The sequence below is a fragment of the Mus musculus genome, chromosome X (assembly GCF_000001635.26).
Source record: "Mus musculus strain C57BL/6J chromosome X, GRCm38.p6 C57BL/6J".
Classification (NCBI taxonomy): Eukaryota; Metazoa; Chordata; class Mammalia; order Rodentia; family Muridae; genus Mus; species Mus musculus.
Genome location: NC_000086.7, coordinates 134403646 through 134417038, shown reverse-complemented (window position 1 = coordinate 134417038; position 13393 = coordinate 134403646). Strand labels below are relative to the sequence as shown.

General features: G+C 43.4%; 1 protein-coding gene across 9 annotated transcripts in view; it reads right to left on the bottom strand.

Annotated features, from left to right (window-relative positions):
* Drp2 (dystrophin related protein 2) overlaps nt 1-12915 on the bottom strand; it is a 52451-nt gene extending 39536 nt beyond the window's left edge. Inside the window, exons 1-2 of one of the 9 annotated variants that reach the window (XM_030251218.1) lie at nt 12609-12764; nt 12085-12153 (exon numbers count right to left, since the gene is read on the bottom strand). The gene's annotated coding sequence lies outside the window, so the exon portion shown is untranslated. The other 8 variants (XM_030251216.1, XR_003952997.1, XR_001782733.2 and 5 more) reach the window with 8 other exon arrangements.
* Between the last annotated feature and the right edge of the window lie 478 nt (nt 12916-13393).

Below are 13393 nucleotides of genomic sequence, written 5' to 3'. Positions count from 1 at the left end.
TCAATATATTTCCCAAAATGGGAAAAATAAAAGCTTCCCCAAAGCCCCCCAAATACCTTTGTGCTTCACACAAATATTTAAAGCACTAGAAAAAAATTACATTGGTGTATACTACCACAGGCAATGTATGTGTGTGCCAACTTCCTAGCTCACTTGCCAACAGTATCTATTCCTGTTTTTTGATTACTTTTCATTTCCTTAATGACTTGAAATGTGGACCCACGCTGGGCAGTGGTGGCGCACGCCTTTAATCCCAGCACTCGGGAGGCAGAGGCAGGTGGATTTCTGAGTTCAAGACCAGCCTGGTCTACAGAGTGAGTTCCAGGACAGCCAGGGCTATACAGAAAAACCCTGTCTCAAAAAAAAAAAAGAAAGAGAGAAAGAAAGAAAGAAAGAAAGAAAGAAAGAAAGAAGAGAAGAGAAGAGAAGAGAAGAGAAAAGAAAAGAAAAGAAAAGAAAAGAAAAGAAAAGAAAAGAAAAGAAATGTGGACCCTCCACACCCATTTAGTAGTCAATGTAGTGTGCCGGCACTTGCCTGCAATCTCAGCATTGCACAGGCAAAGAGATATTGTCACCAGTTCAAGGCCAGCTCTTTCTACATAGCACATGCCCAGCCAACCAGGGCTATAGTGCAAAATCCTGGCTCCAACAAACACAACAACAAAACAGAATTCTTTTTAAAAAATAATGCACTCATTTTTTTGCTAACCTGCCACCAGACAAAATTAAGATAAACCAGGAATAAAAAAATTCATACCTTTTGAGTCATGGTGGCACACCTCTTTAATCTCACTGGTTTGGAGGCTGAGGCAGGTGGATATCAGTGAGTTCAAAGCCAGCATGGTCTACAAAGCAAGTTCCAGGACAGCCAGGGCTTCACGAGAAAGAGACCCTGTCTTAACTTCCTTCACCAAAAGATGATTTCATAGCTTCCAAACATAACACAGACAAAAAAAAGAATTAACCTTGTCTTGCCCCAGCATCAGGATCTGCTGTTTTCAGCCTTTTGCTCTATGGCCTTAAGTCATTCCGCCTCTCTAAGCGTCACTTTTCAGATTTGTTAGGCACTGACAATTCCGTACATGTGTCTATTTTGATCATAATTGCTCCCAATTACTCTCTCTCTCTCTCTCTCTCTCTCTCTCTCTCTCTCTCTCTCTCCATCTAATTCAACCTCTTCTTTTCTGTTTTGTCTTTTTCTTTGTTTGATTATTTGGCAGTCCTGACTGAGTTTAATTAGGGTTGTTTGTATCAACATAGATTATTTAGTGGAGCATGGGTAACTATCCAGTGACTACACCACTGAAGAAAATGACTCCTTCTCCCCCAAGCAACCAGTAACTGCCAATAATAAGTCCTCAAGGAGTTCATGATTGAAACATTCATGATTGAATGTTGAAGGGCCCCCATCTGGTGCAGGCCGTGTGTAGGCAACCGCAGGCTGTATCTTCATGAACGCAATGGCTTAAGACTGATTTTGCTATTCTGTCAAATATAAGTGTTTCAGATTGGCAGGCATCAAAACACCGCTATTCCCACTTTGTGCAGCGTGAGCTGGAAGCCTGCTAAACTGTCTCTCAAGCTCTTTTACACATAAGCCAGGCACTATGGTCAGCACTTAGGGAAGAGAGAGGAGGATGGGGATTTTCAAGTCATTCTTGAGTACAGAGCGGTTTGATGCCAGCCTGAGATGAGGGAGACTCTGCCTTCAACAAAGAAATAAACAAAAGCAAGCGGGCAAGCAAGTAAGCAAACAGAAAAAAAAAAAAAAAGATTTTTAGCATAATCTGGCAAGGCTGTCCCAGCAAGAATTATAATTTCTTTTTCAGATGAACATGCTGAAATATAACTGAACCTATCTCCAGGGCCCTTGATTTCTGCTTTGTTCTATGGTGTGTGTGTGTGTGTGTGTGTGTGTGTGTGTGTGTGTGTGTGTGTGTGTTTGTGTGTGTGTTATACAGTAAGATGACTCAGCAGATACGGGCAATGGTGCTTAATCCTGACAATCTCTGAGTTCCATCCTTGGACCCCCACATGCAGAACTGAGAGAACCAACTCCTTCAAATTGCTTTCTGACTTCCACATGCACACTGTGCATGTACAGTCATGTGTACATCCATTTAATTAATTAATTAATTAATTAATTAATGTAAACAAGTTAAATAGACCTGGTATGGGTGCATGCAAGTACAAGTGTGTGTGTGTGTGTGTGTGTGTGTCTGTGTGTCTGTGTGTGTGTCTGTGTATTTGTGTGTGTACCTTGAGATTGAGTTTTATGCATGCTAGGCTAGTGCTCTCTCACTGAGTTACATCCCTAGCTATTTTCCTATTGGAGACAGGGTTATCCTGTTTATCAGACTGGCCTTGAAATTGAGATCTTTCTGCTTCAGCTTCCTAAGTGGCTGAAATCATAGATGTGTACCACTACACATAGCTAAAATATTTTTCATAAAATTAAAAAAAACAAGAAATAAGCCAATATGGTTATTCTTCATTTGCTCCCAAAAATGAAAATATGCCCTTCTATTTGTAATAAAATATCTTTTGGACATATGTAGAATAATCTTTTATCATTGGAGAAGGAACTGAATGGCTATTTTAGAGAAAATCTCGCTTACTCCTTTGGGATTTTTTTCCCTTAAAAAATCACTATGCTTATAAAAAAGTGTATTGGGCATATACGTAAAATATGTTAAATTATTATAAGTACATCCTGATATAATCACAGACAAGGTTGAAAAATAAAATTGTAATCCACACCATAAAAATCTCATGTCACCAACAGGAAACATCAACTTATCGATTTTATTTATTGATTTATGAATGTCGGCCTGCATCTATGTATTTGTACCATGTGTGTGCCTGATGACCGTGGAGGTCAGAAGAGGGCATGAGATCCCCCGGAACTGAAGTTCCAGACAGCTATGAGCTCCATGTAGGTATGGGGAACTGAACGTGGGTCCTCTGCAAGGTCAGTGAGTGTTCTTAACTGATGAGCCACCTCTCCAGCTTAGAAATATCGCCTTTAAACTCAATATCCTTTTATGCTTTTTGAATTTTAGCAATGTAAATATATTACAGAGCAGCGACTTTCTCCCTTCTCCTCACTTTCCTCCAAGATGCCACGGGAGCCTGTGAAAGCTGGTATGAACTGTCAACTTGGCGGAAGCTAGAATCACCTGGTAGGCGGCGAGGGATTATCTAGAGTAAGAGTAGGCTGAGAATGTCTGTGAGCGATTGCCTTCATTGTGTTAATCCATGTTTTTTTAAAGACCCATTTTAACCGGGGGAGAGCCCATTCCCTATGTGGCAAACCTTGCAATGAATCAAGTGGACAAAGGGAGTGGAGCCTGCATTCATCCCTCTCTATTTGCTGACTACTGATGTGATAACGCAAGCACTTTAAAGCCCCTGTGGCCTTAACTTACCCGCTGCCTTAGTGTCTCTATTGCTGTGATAAAATGCCATGACCAAAAGCAATATGGGAAGGAAAGGGTTCATTTAGGCTACATATCTGCCGAAGGAAGCCAAGGCAGGAACACAGGCAGAGGCCATGGATGGATGCTGCCTTCTGCCTTGCTCCCTATGGCTTGATCCACCTGCTTTCTTATAGAACATGGGACTACCACCGCAGGGGTGCCACCACCTACCATGAGTTGGGCCCTCTTACATCAGATCACTAATTAAGGAAATGCCCTACAGACTTTCTATAGGTAGGCAATTTGATGAAGAAAATTTTCTCAGTTAAGAGTCTTTCTTTCCAGATACACCTAGGTTTGTGTCCAGTTGACAAAAACCAGCCAGCACTCTTTTTTTTTTTTTCTCCATTTTTTATTAGGTATTTAGCTCATTTACATTTCCAATGCTATACCAAAAGTCCCCCTTACCCACCCACCCCCACTCCCCTACCCACCCACTCCCCCCCTTTGGCCCTGGCGTTCCCCTGTACCGGGGCACACAAAGTCTGCGTGTCCAATGGGCCTCTCTTTCCAGTGATGGCCGACTAGGCCATCTTTTGATACATATGCAGCTAGAGTCAAGAGCTCAGGGGTACTGGTTAGTTCATAATGTTGTTCCACCTATAGGGTTGAAGATCCCTTTAGCTCCTTGGGTACTTTCTCTAGCTCCTCCATTGGGAGCCCTGTGATCCATCCATTAGCTGACTGTGAGCATCCACTTCTGTGTTTGCTAGGCCCCGGCATAGTCTCACAAGAGACAGCTACATCTGGGTCCTTTCAGTAAAATCTTGCTAGTGTATGCAATGGTGTCAGCATTTGGAAGCTGATTATGGGGTGGATCCCTGGATATGGCAGTCTCTACATGGTCCATCCTTTCATCTCAGCTCCATACTTTGTTTCTGTAACTCCTTCCATGGGTGTTTTGTTCCCACTTCTAAGGAGGGGCATAGTGTCCACACTTCAGTCTTCATTTTTCTTGAGTTTCATGTGTTTAGGAAATTGCCAGCACTCTTACCATAATGTAATACCTGAACTGTGAGATAAAACAAACCATTTCTCTTTCAGTTACTTTCCCCCCAAGTGTTTGTTAAAAGATTCTTTTTTTTTTCACTATGTGTCTGTGTCTGTCTGTCTGTAGGCATGTGGAGGCCACAGGGACTGGATCCCCTGGAGTTGGAGTTACAGGTAGTTGTGAGTTACTTGGTGTGGCTGCTGGGAATTGAACTTGGATCTTTTGGAAGAGGAGCAAGTGCTCTTAACCACTGAGCCATCTCTCTGGCCTCTACCCAACTTATTTTATCACCTCCAACAGGAAAAGGAAGTAAGACAAGGTCTTCAGTTGTTTTGTGGAAAGAATGATTCGGTAACTTTTCTACACCCAAATGAACAACAGTAGTTACAGTCTTCTAACTAGGCCTGGTGATGCATTCCTGGGAAACTCAGGAGTCTGCAACAGGAGTGTTGTGGGTCTGAGGACATCCTTGGTGACACAGAGAGACCCTGTCTCAAGAAAAAAACTACCAAATTCCATATATACACACACATATATATATGTGTGTGTATATATATATACACATATGTGTATATATACATATGTGGGTATGTATGTATATATGTGTGTGTGTATATATATATACACACATATATGTATATATATACACATTCTAAAGAGTTAAGTAAATGTTAATATAAAATCCTCAAAACAATCCTATAATAAAAGAGTCATTATTGTCTTCAACATGCAATGAAAACAACAGGTACACAGAGAGAAAGTAGCTTGTTTGGTCATACTGAAAACCATGTGGCAAAGGGCTGAAGCCATTCTGTTCCAGAATGCAAGTTTGTCCTCATTACATGATGTTGTCTCTGTAAACTCTAGAGCCCACAGTGTGAGGCACTATTGTCACTGGTCCCTGAGCAAGCAGAGGAGGGAGCTTGTTGGGACGATGAGAAGAGAATAACATATGTGGTAGCATGTGTGTGTGTGTGTGTGTGTGTGTGTGTGTGTGGTTCAAGTACAATATGCACATGTATGGAAATTCCATAAATTAAACACAGACTCGCATGTAACAATAATAAAGAAAATGAGGCTATCATTAGAGGTCGGGGGCGATGGTGGATTCCAGGGAGAGTAGCTAGGAGGGGCTGGAGGAAGGAAAGGGAGGAAGGAAAATGAAATCATTCTATTTCAATTAAAACATTATTTTATGATTTTCACAAGACCAAGGGCCTCTCCTCCCATTGATGGCTGACTAGGCCATCCTCTGCTACATATGCAGCTAGAGACAGTTCTGGGAGGGTACTGGTTAGTTCATATTGTTGTTCCTCCTATAGCACTGCAGACCCCTTTAGCTCCTTGGGTGCTTTCTCTAGCTCCTCCATTGGGGGCCCTGTGTTCCATCCACTAGATGACTGTGAGCATCCACTTCTGTATTTGCCAGGCACTGGCATAGCCTCACAAGAGACAAGCAGGATATGGGGAGAGTATAGGGGACTTTCGGGATAGCATTTGAAATGTAAATGAAGAAAATATCTAATTTAAAAAAGCATTATTTTAGGCTGGGTGTGACCCTGCGTGACTTTAACCCCAGAACTCAAGAGGTAGAGGCAGGCTCTGTGAGTTTGAGGCCAGCCTGCTCTATAGAGTGAGTTCCAGGACAGCTAGGGCTACACGGAGAAATACCATCTTAAAAAACTAAAAACAAAACCATTATTTGAAATACTTTTACATTTTATTTAGCTCACAGTTTTAGAAGCTATGCGGTGAAACAGGCATCACTACCCTGGTCCAGGCTAGGTCACATCATGGTGGGGCCCTTGCATCTCTCCATGTGTTTATGCCTTCCTCACCCTCCTCATTCTTCTCTCCTCCTAATAAGGCCAGTAGGCTTCGGTCATCACGGATCCACCTTAATGATCTAAACCAATCACTTTCCAAAGGGCTGGTGTTGCTTCTAATGTTTTATTAGCGTATATTTGTTTTACATAGTGTGTATATGCGTATGGACAGACATATAAATGCAACCTGCTGAGTCTGTTTTTGTTGTTAATGTGACTATGGTTTCAGGGCTGACCACTCTGTGTTGGACAACAAATACAGGGACCCATCCTGGGAGATGCTAATTTTTCTTCTCCTGGCAGCCATTAGTTGCCAGTAGTACTTTGTCTAGGGGTGGTATCTACCTTTATTTGTGAGTGTAAGGATAGTTTTAGAATGTAGTAAGGAATCATGCTGGTCTAGCAAAGTGGCAATGGGGGATTCTTTTTTCTAAGGTCCATGACCTCACTAGCCAGCCGCACCCAGGAAGCTGGCTAGGTTTCCAAAACAGGGCATGCTTCCCTCCCATTGAGTAGGCTTCATCACAGAAGCATCTCTTTACAGCAAATGGAGACCATTATAGAAAATCACAACTGGCAGACAAATAAACACACACACACACACACACACACACACGCACACGCACACGCACACGCACACACACACGGACACGCACACAAGCAAAGGCAGAATGCAGTGACTCTGTCTGGGGCAGTATCAGGCTGAGAAACCCAGAAACGCACTTAAATGCCCTTTGCAGGCCATCTGAGAAATAAATTTCTGGACTGACAAGCTACTCAGTTTGAGTCCAGAGCTTCCTCAGTATCCGGAGCTCAATCAATACTTTAAAATGAACAAATAAACTCTTTTCACCTACAACCCTGCAGTTAGAAACTGACACTATGGAGAGAGTTACAGAAATGGACAAGGATGTCCACTGTAGTGGAGCGTGAAAGAGCAAAAAATGTGCAATTGACTCAGATGTCCATCACCAGGGCACTGGTCAGTGGACTGTGCCAGAGAGGAAGCACAGTATGATGGTTAAGGGCACAGACCCAGAACCACAGTGTTTGCCTCTGCAGCTGCCTCTGCCACTTACTAGCAAAAATCTGCACAAGCTCTCTAACCTTATTGTACTTCAGCTGCTGTATCTATAAAATGGGCCTAACAAAAAGGCTTAGCATGTGGGCCTTCTCTTTCACTGCCACACTGTCAGTAGCAACACCACACTGGGAGAGGGAATGTGGCCATGCAGTCTCACCGTGGACGGAGGAGCGAAGTCTGTAGTCATGGAAAACCGCCTCATTCATTGCCATGTTGCCAGCAGTTAATTCATGCTTTCTGCTGTTTAGCAAACACTCAAGGGCCGGCTCATAGGAGATTGTTATGCAGTAGCTAAAAGGATGTAGCTTTATATGCACTGACTTATCAGACACTGTCTTGATTTGCTTTCTGCTGTCGTAATAAACATTATAACCAAAAGAACATAAGAATCACAAGAACAGGTTCTTATGAAAGGAAGTCAGGGCGGGGACTCAAAGGAGGAACCTGGAGGCAGGAACTGAGGCAGGAGCCATGAAGAAATGCTGCTTTTTGGCTTGTTTCCACTAGCTTCCTAATCTTGCCTTCTTGGACAGAACCCTCTGCCCAGGGGTGCACTGCCGACAGTGGGTTGGGCCCTCTGTGCCCAAAATGCCCTCATGGACTTGTTTAAGACCAATCTTGCTTGCCAAGGCACTTTCTCAGCAAACATTTCCTCCTCCAAGGTAACTCTAGTTTGTGTCAAGCTGACAAAAAGCTAACCACTACAGATGCCAAACGTATATATTTAAGTTAAAGAAAGCAGCTGTTAAAATAGTATGCTTGATAAAAGTCAAATTTTGTAAATGCCTTTACAAATCCATGTGTGAATACGTGCAGAAAGAAAGCCTAGACAAATATATTCCAAACTGTTTATTGACACTTTTAGGGAGCTGCAAAAAAATGAAATTCTCTTTTTGTGTTAACCATGTTTTTTTGACAAACCACTTATTATTCTCAGGATTAAAAAAAAAACATGGGGTTTTAAGGTGGACATGTGAAGGAACAAAGCAGACAACAGTGAGGCTGCACGATCACCTCCCCTCTCACGATGGGGCTTGTCTACTAGACAGCATGGTAGGAAGAGAGGAGGCACACATTCTATGTATCTTCCTAAAAGAATTTCCTGTAGTCTATAGCCAAAGCCAAGTTTCTACTTCAGATATAATTCAATTAATAAATCAGAGAAACTCCAACTGTCAAACTGGAAGAGACCTGCGAGATTAAAGCAATCCCTTAATTGGCAAATGGAAACAAGGAAATGTGTTCCTGAGGTAAGACCTATAAAGCATTTTTGGGGAATAAAATTTATTTCCCACTCAAAAGACTAAAGATGGGGCTGGAGAGATGGCTCATCGGGTAAGAGCACTGACTGCTCTTCCGAAGGTCCTGAGTTCAAATTCCAGCAACTACATGGTGGCTCACAATCATTCGTAATGGGATCTGATGCCCTCTTCTGGGTGTCTGAAGGCAACTACAGTGTACTTACATATAATAAAGAAATAAATCTTGAAAAAAAAAGCCTAAAGATACACTCCCATGGGTGATAACTTTATTCTAAGAGATAAATAACACATTAAACCTGGAACTTTCCTACACTACTAGTCAGAATGGAAGTTGGTAAGCCATTTTGGAGAGGGGATTGACAAGGTCTTTTAACAATGCCGCTGCTCAGATTTTGTGAGTGAACAATTCCACTCCAAATAATCTTCTTGACAGAAGCTTTCACCCAAACTCAAGTAACTAAGAGCTAACATAGAAGCCCTAATGGTCATAGCTACAAGCAGGAGATCTACACATCCACTAGTACAGAATGGATGAATAAATTGTGCTTATGTTCATACATGCATTATTGAAAAATGAGTGAATTACAGCCACATATTTCAACAAGGATGTATTTCAGAAATATAATATTGATTATTTAAATAAAAACCAAGTTACAGTATAATACATGGAACACCATTGGTATAAACTTTTAAAATATATGAAGCATCAGCATATGTTCTTTAAACACATACACACACATATGGTAAAGATTAAAGTATGAATAAATGAAAGGGAATAGCAAACACTACATCCAGGATACTGTGGAGTGGGGAAGCTTTAAATATGGAAAAATAGACTCTATTGGTAATATCTTTTTATACCTGAACATCATATTATGTCCAGATCATATTATCTCTCTTATGTGCTTTATGCTGCTTTGAATGCACAAAACATTTCATAACATAGTGCTTTTTTAAAATTGCAACAAATCCCATGGCAAATGAAAAGCTGATCATTTTTGGATATAACAAGACACTAAATGCAATATAATAAATACCGGGGTTGCACTCAAAATAGAAAAGATTGTTCCTCAAATCTTCATTTTCCCAGGACTACTTCCACAGGAGGGGACCTACTAGAGATCTAGCAGTTGGGCGTAGTCAGCCGGGAATCAGGGGAAAATCTTTCAGCCAGTCACTAACTATAGGAAGGAGAGCAATTTTATTAATCTCTTGGGTTTGCACATTTAAAAATACAATGGTGGAGCAGCTTGTCTTAGAGATGTTTGTTTTCACATGACTGTTTGTTTGTTTGTCTGGTTGGTTAATTTGTTAGTTAGCAGCAACTGCTCAACCCATTCCTGTAAAATGCTCAAGTGTTTCCCATGTCAAAACATAATTCCGAGTTATGCACAACAGTACTTCTCGGAGCCCTTAGCATCCTTTATGCACATTGTCACTCTTTAAGAAGACAAGTGAGTAAAAAGCATTTGCAATCCCCCACCCCACACACATGCACACACTTTAAACAGAATATATTAACATTCTCCTAAAACTATTGTCCTAGAAAAATTTCTATACTATTGTAGCTGCCAGTGTTTGGAATCCTTTGGAAGGACTGGCAAGATGGCCCAGTGGGTAAAGACACCTACTGCCAAGCCTAAGGGTCCAAGTTTGATTCCTGGGACCCACATGGTGGAAGGGGTAGAATAGATTTTTGCAAGCTGTCCTCTCATCTCCACATGAGAGTCATGGCACATGCCTCTCTCTCCCCCACACATGTACATGAAATAAATTAAAATGTAATAAAGGATATAGACTCCTCTGGAAGGGAAGACTGTGGTTCCATACTATAACACCCACTGAGTGGGCTTTCTCTCAGGGAGTGCCTTCTCAGTCTATAAGACTCTCTTCTCAGCTTCATTAATACATCTAAGCTCCTCACAGGCATTGTGGCAGATCGAAGCATGTGCGATGGATAGGCTGTGCCCTAGATGGCTTCTTTACATCTACATTTTGGGCCTATCCTAAGTTTGCTGCTTCAAGCCAAGCTCCCCTCCTTTAGGTGACAGCAGAGCTGAAAGCTGTTCCTGGTGGGAGCTCAGAGCCACACAGCTAGGGCCTAATAATCCAGACGGTCCAAGTCTCTTCCTTCATGCCTTTATCCCATAGCCAGAGTTGGCAAGAAGCAGCACTTTGAGGCAGGGAAGGAACAGCTCCATCTTCTTTCAGAGACAGGACATTTACTTCAACTTCTAACCCCGAGATTCCTTGGAACCATCTCCCTGCCCCTCCTGCCCCCACCCCCACCCCCCGAATCTCAGAAGAAGAATCTGCCGAGGTTTGTAGCTTCCTCTAGACTTCTCGGGCAGGTGATTGACTTGGGAGTCTTGAATTTAAAAAATAAAGATTCCTTTGGAAAAGTCTATAGGTGGAGATTTTCAATGCCTTTGTTCTTTTGAACAATGGAAAGGGAAGCAGAAAGGTATGTTCGTTTCCTGACAGTATGTGCCACGTTCTTGATAAAAGAGAACACTAGCTCTCCTTTGCTAAGAGCTTCTCCCCACTCGCTGCCACCTCACCTGCTTGGAAGCCATGAGGTCTGTCTTTATCTACCTATCAAAAGAAGGATAAACCATATTTACCCTTCCAGTCTCAGGCCCATGTACCAGGTTGGGGCACTTAGCCTGAGGCTAGGAGAGGCAGGGGGTGTAGAAGGAAATGGGGTATTGGACTTAAGAGAAGTAAGCTCTATTTCAAATCACTCCAAACTATGCTCTGGAGAGGTAAAAGGTGCCTCCCAGGTACAGGAGGCAGAAAGGCAATGGGAAGACAGAACAGAACAATGGGGAAAGTACCTCAGGGAAAATGAAGGGGGTCAGGAAGTCAGTGCGGGCTTGCCAGGAGCCCTTCAGCAGGGGCTTTGAGGCCTCAGCCCAGTTTACTTCAGGGAAGAACTCCTGTGTCCTGTCTCCTGGCCAGAATACTCATTTGCTCAGAAAATTGGAGGTCTGCTGTTGCCTCTCTTCTCTTTTCAGCAAATGCTTAACACACACACACACACACACACACACACACACACACACACACACCCCACACACCCCTTCCCTCTCACCAGTAAATCTACCCTTGGACAAAAAGCATGTCATTGAAAAATCTAAGATAAAGAAACACCCCATTTCTATGAGAGAAACAGACCTCTTTCCTCTTATCCATCCTTTAGATCACAATCACTCAAATTGTCTTGAGTTACTATTCCCGGGTATATTTTTCCCTTCTTTATGAATCCAATCAGTGGCTACTTCATTAGACACATTTTAAATGCAAGTTTCCCCCCAAAGGCACACGCAGGCAGACAAGAGCAGGCGGACAGACAACCCCCTTAGACAGTACCCTTGAAGCTTCCCCTATATCAGCCGGCTGAACGAGGACAAGGCTTGGAAAGAATTTCTCTGTGGCCTACCTTCTGATTCCGTCAGGTCTGCGAAGCAGGCAGTAGCTGGGAAGCTGGGAGGCCCAGGCTAGGCTGCCTCTGTGAATCAGCAAAGAAGTCCCTCAGACAGGGATGCCGACAGCTGCTGTGTGCACACTCTCCCTGTCTCTCCCTCCTCCTCCTCCTCCTCCTCCTCCTCCTCCTCCTCCTCCTCCTCCTCCTCCTCCTCCTCCGCCCTCTCCGAGCTGCTCTGTGTTGCTATGCAATCATCACCGGGACTAACAGCACCATTCCGACCTCAGGCAAAGATACCCTTGACTGGACGAACGCAGAGAGAGCAAGGACAGTTTTATAAAAGTACCAGAGCCGTGGCGGCTCGCGGAGATTTCAATTCATTCGAAGCAGAAGAGCAAAGCGGAAGAGCCTGAAAAGCAGAGGGAGAGAGGGGGAGAAGGAGGAGAGGCTTCCACTGGGAGGAGGAGACAAAAGAGCCACGGAGATCAATACAAACTGCTAAGCTGAGCAAAGTGTCTGGCCCCCCGACTTGCACATACCCAGTCCAGAGCCAAAACCAACTTTGAAGCCAGCAGCTGGCAGGGGCCCCTCAGTAGCCCGTCCAGGATTCAATTTCTGTGCCGGGAGCTGAAACACACGGCTCTAACAATTGTCATTGGTACCCAAGGTACAGTCTTGGTTGGGCACAGCGCAGTCTGCCAGTGACCTGTGAGCTCCTGTAGTCACTCCCTCCTAGACCTTCAGTGTGTGAGACTCAACAAGTAAAAGAAAGAAAAGGGACGTAGAATGATTTGAGAAAATGAAGCTAGTTCCTGGCTCCCCTCACTGACTCCCTTACTGTCACAGATTTCGTCCACACCAGCTCTCGCTCTTTCAATTGTTTAAGTTCCAAACAGCTCCAACAGATCTGGACGCAGGATATTAGATCCCTTTACCGAGGGTTCAGCACACAGCAGGCCACTTAACATACACGTGTGGAGTGAATGAAGAGTGAATGGGGGCGGGGGGGGGGGGGTGGGGAAGAGGTAAAGGCTGTCAGAAAACCCTCACCGTCATCCTCCTACCCAAAAGGAGACTAAAGCTTGAAGCCCTAGAGCTCCAGACCTTGGCAAAGGGCTCATTCTTTCCCCGCTCTGCTTCTGAGAATTGGGTGTGTATGGGAGGGCGTAAGGGGCTGCTTTGGGGTGTCACTGAACTCCTCTGAGGATGGAAACTCTGTATGTTCTGATGGCACGAGAACTTAAAACAGAAAATGCTTCTGGATTTGTGGGATCTGGGTCTGGTATTAATATGTCTAAAGTACTGAGAATTATTTCAAAGATTA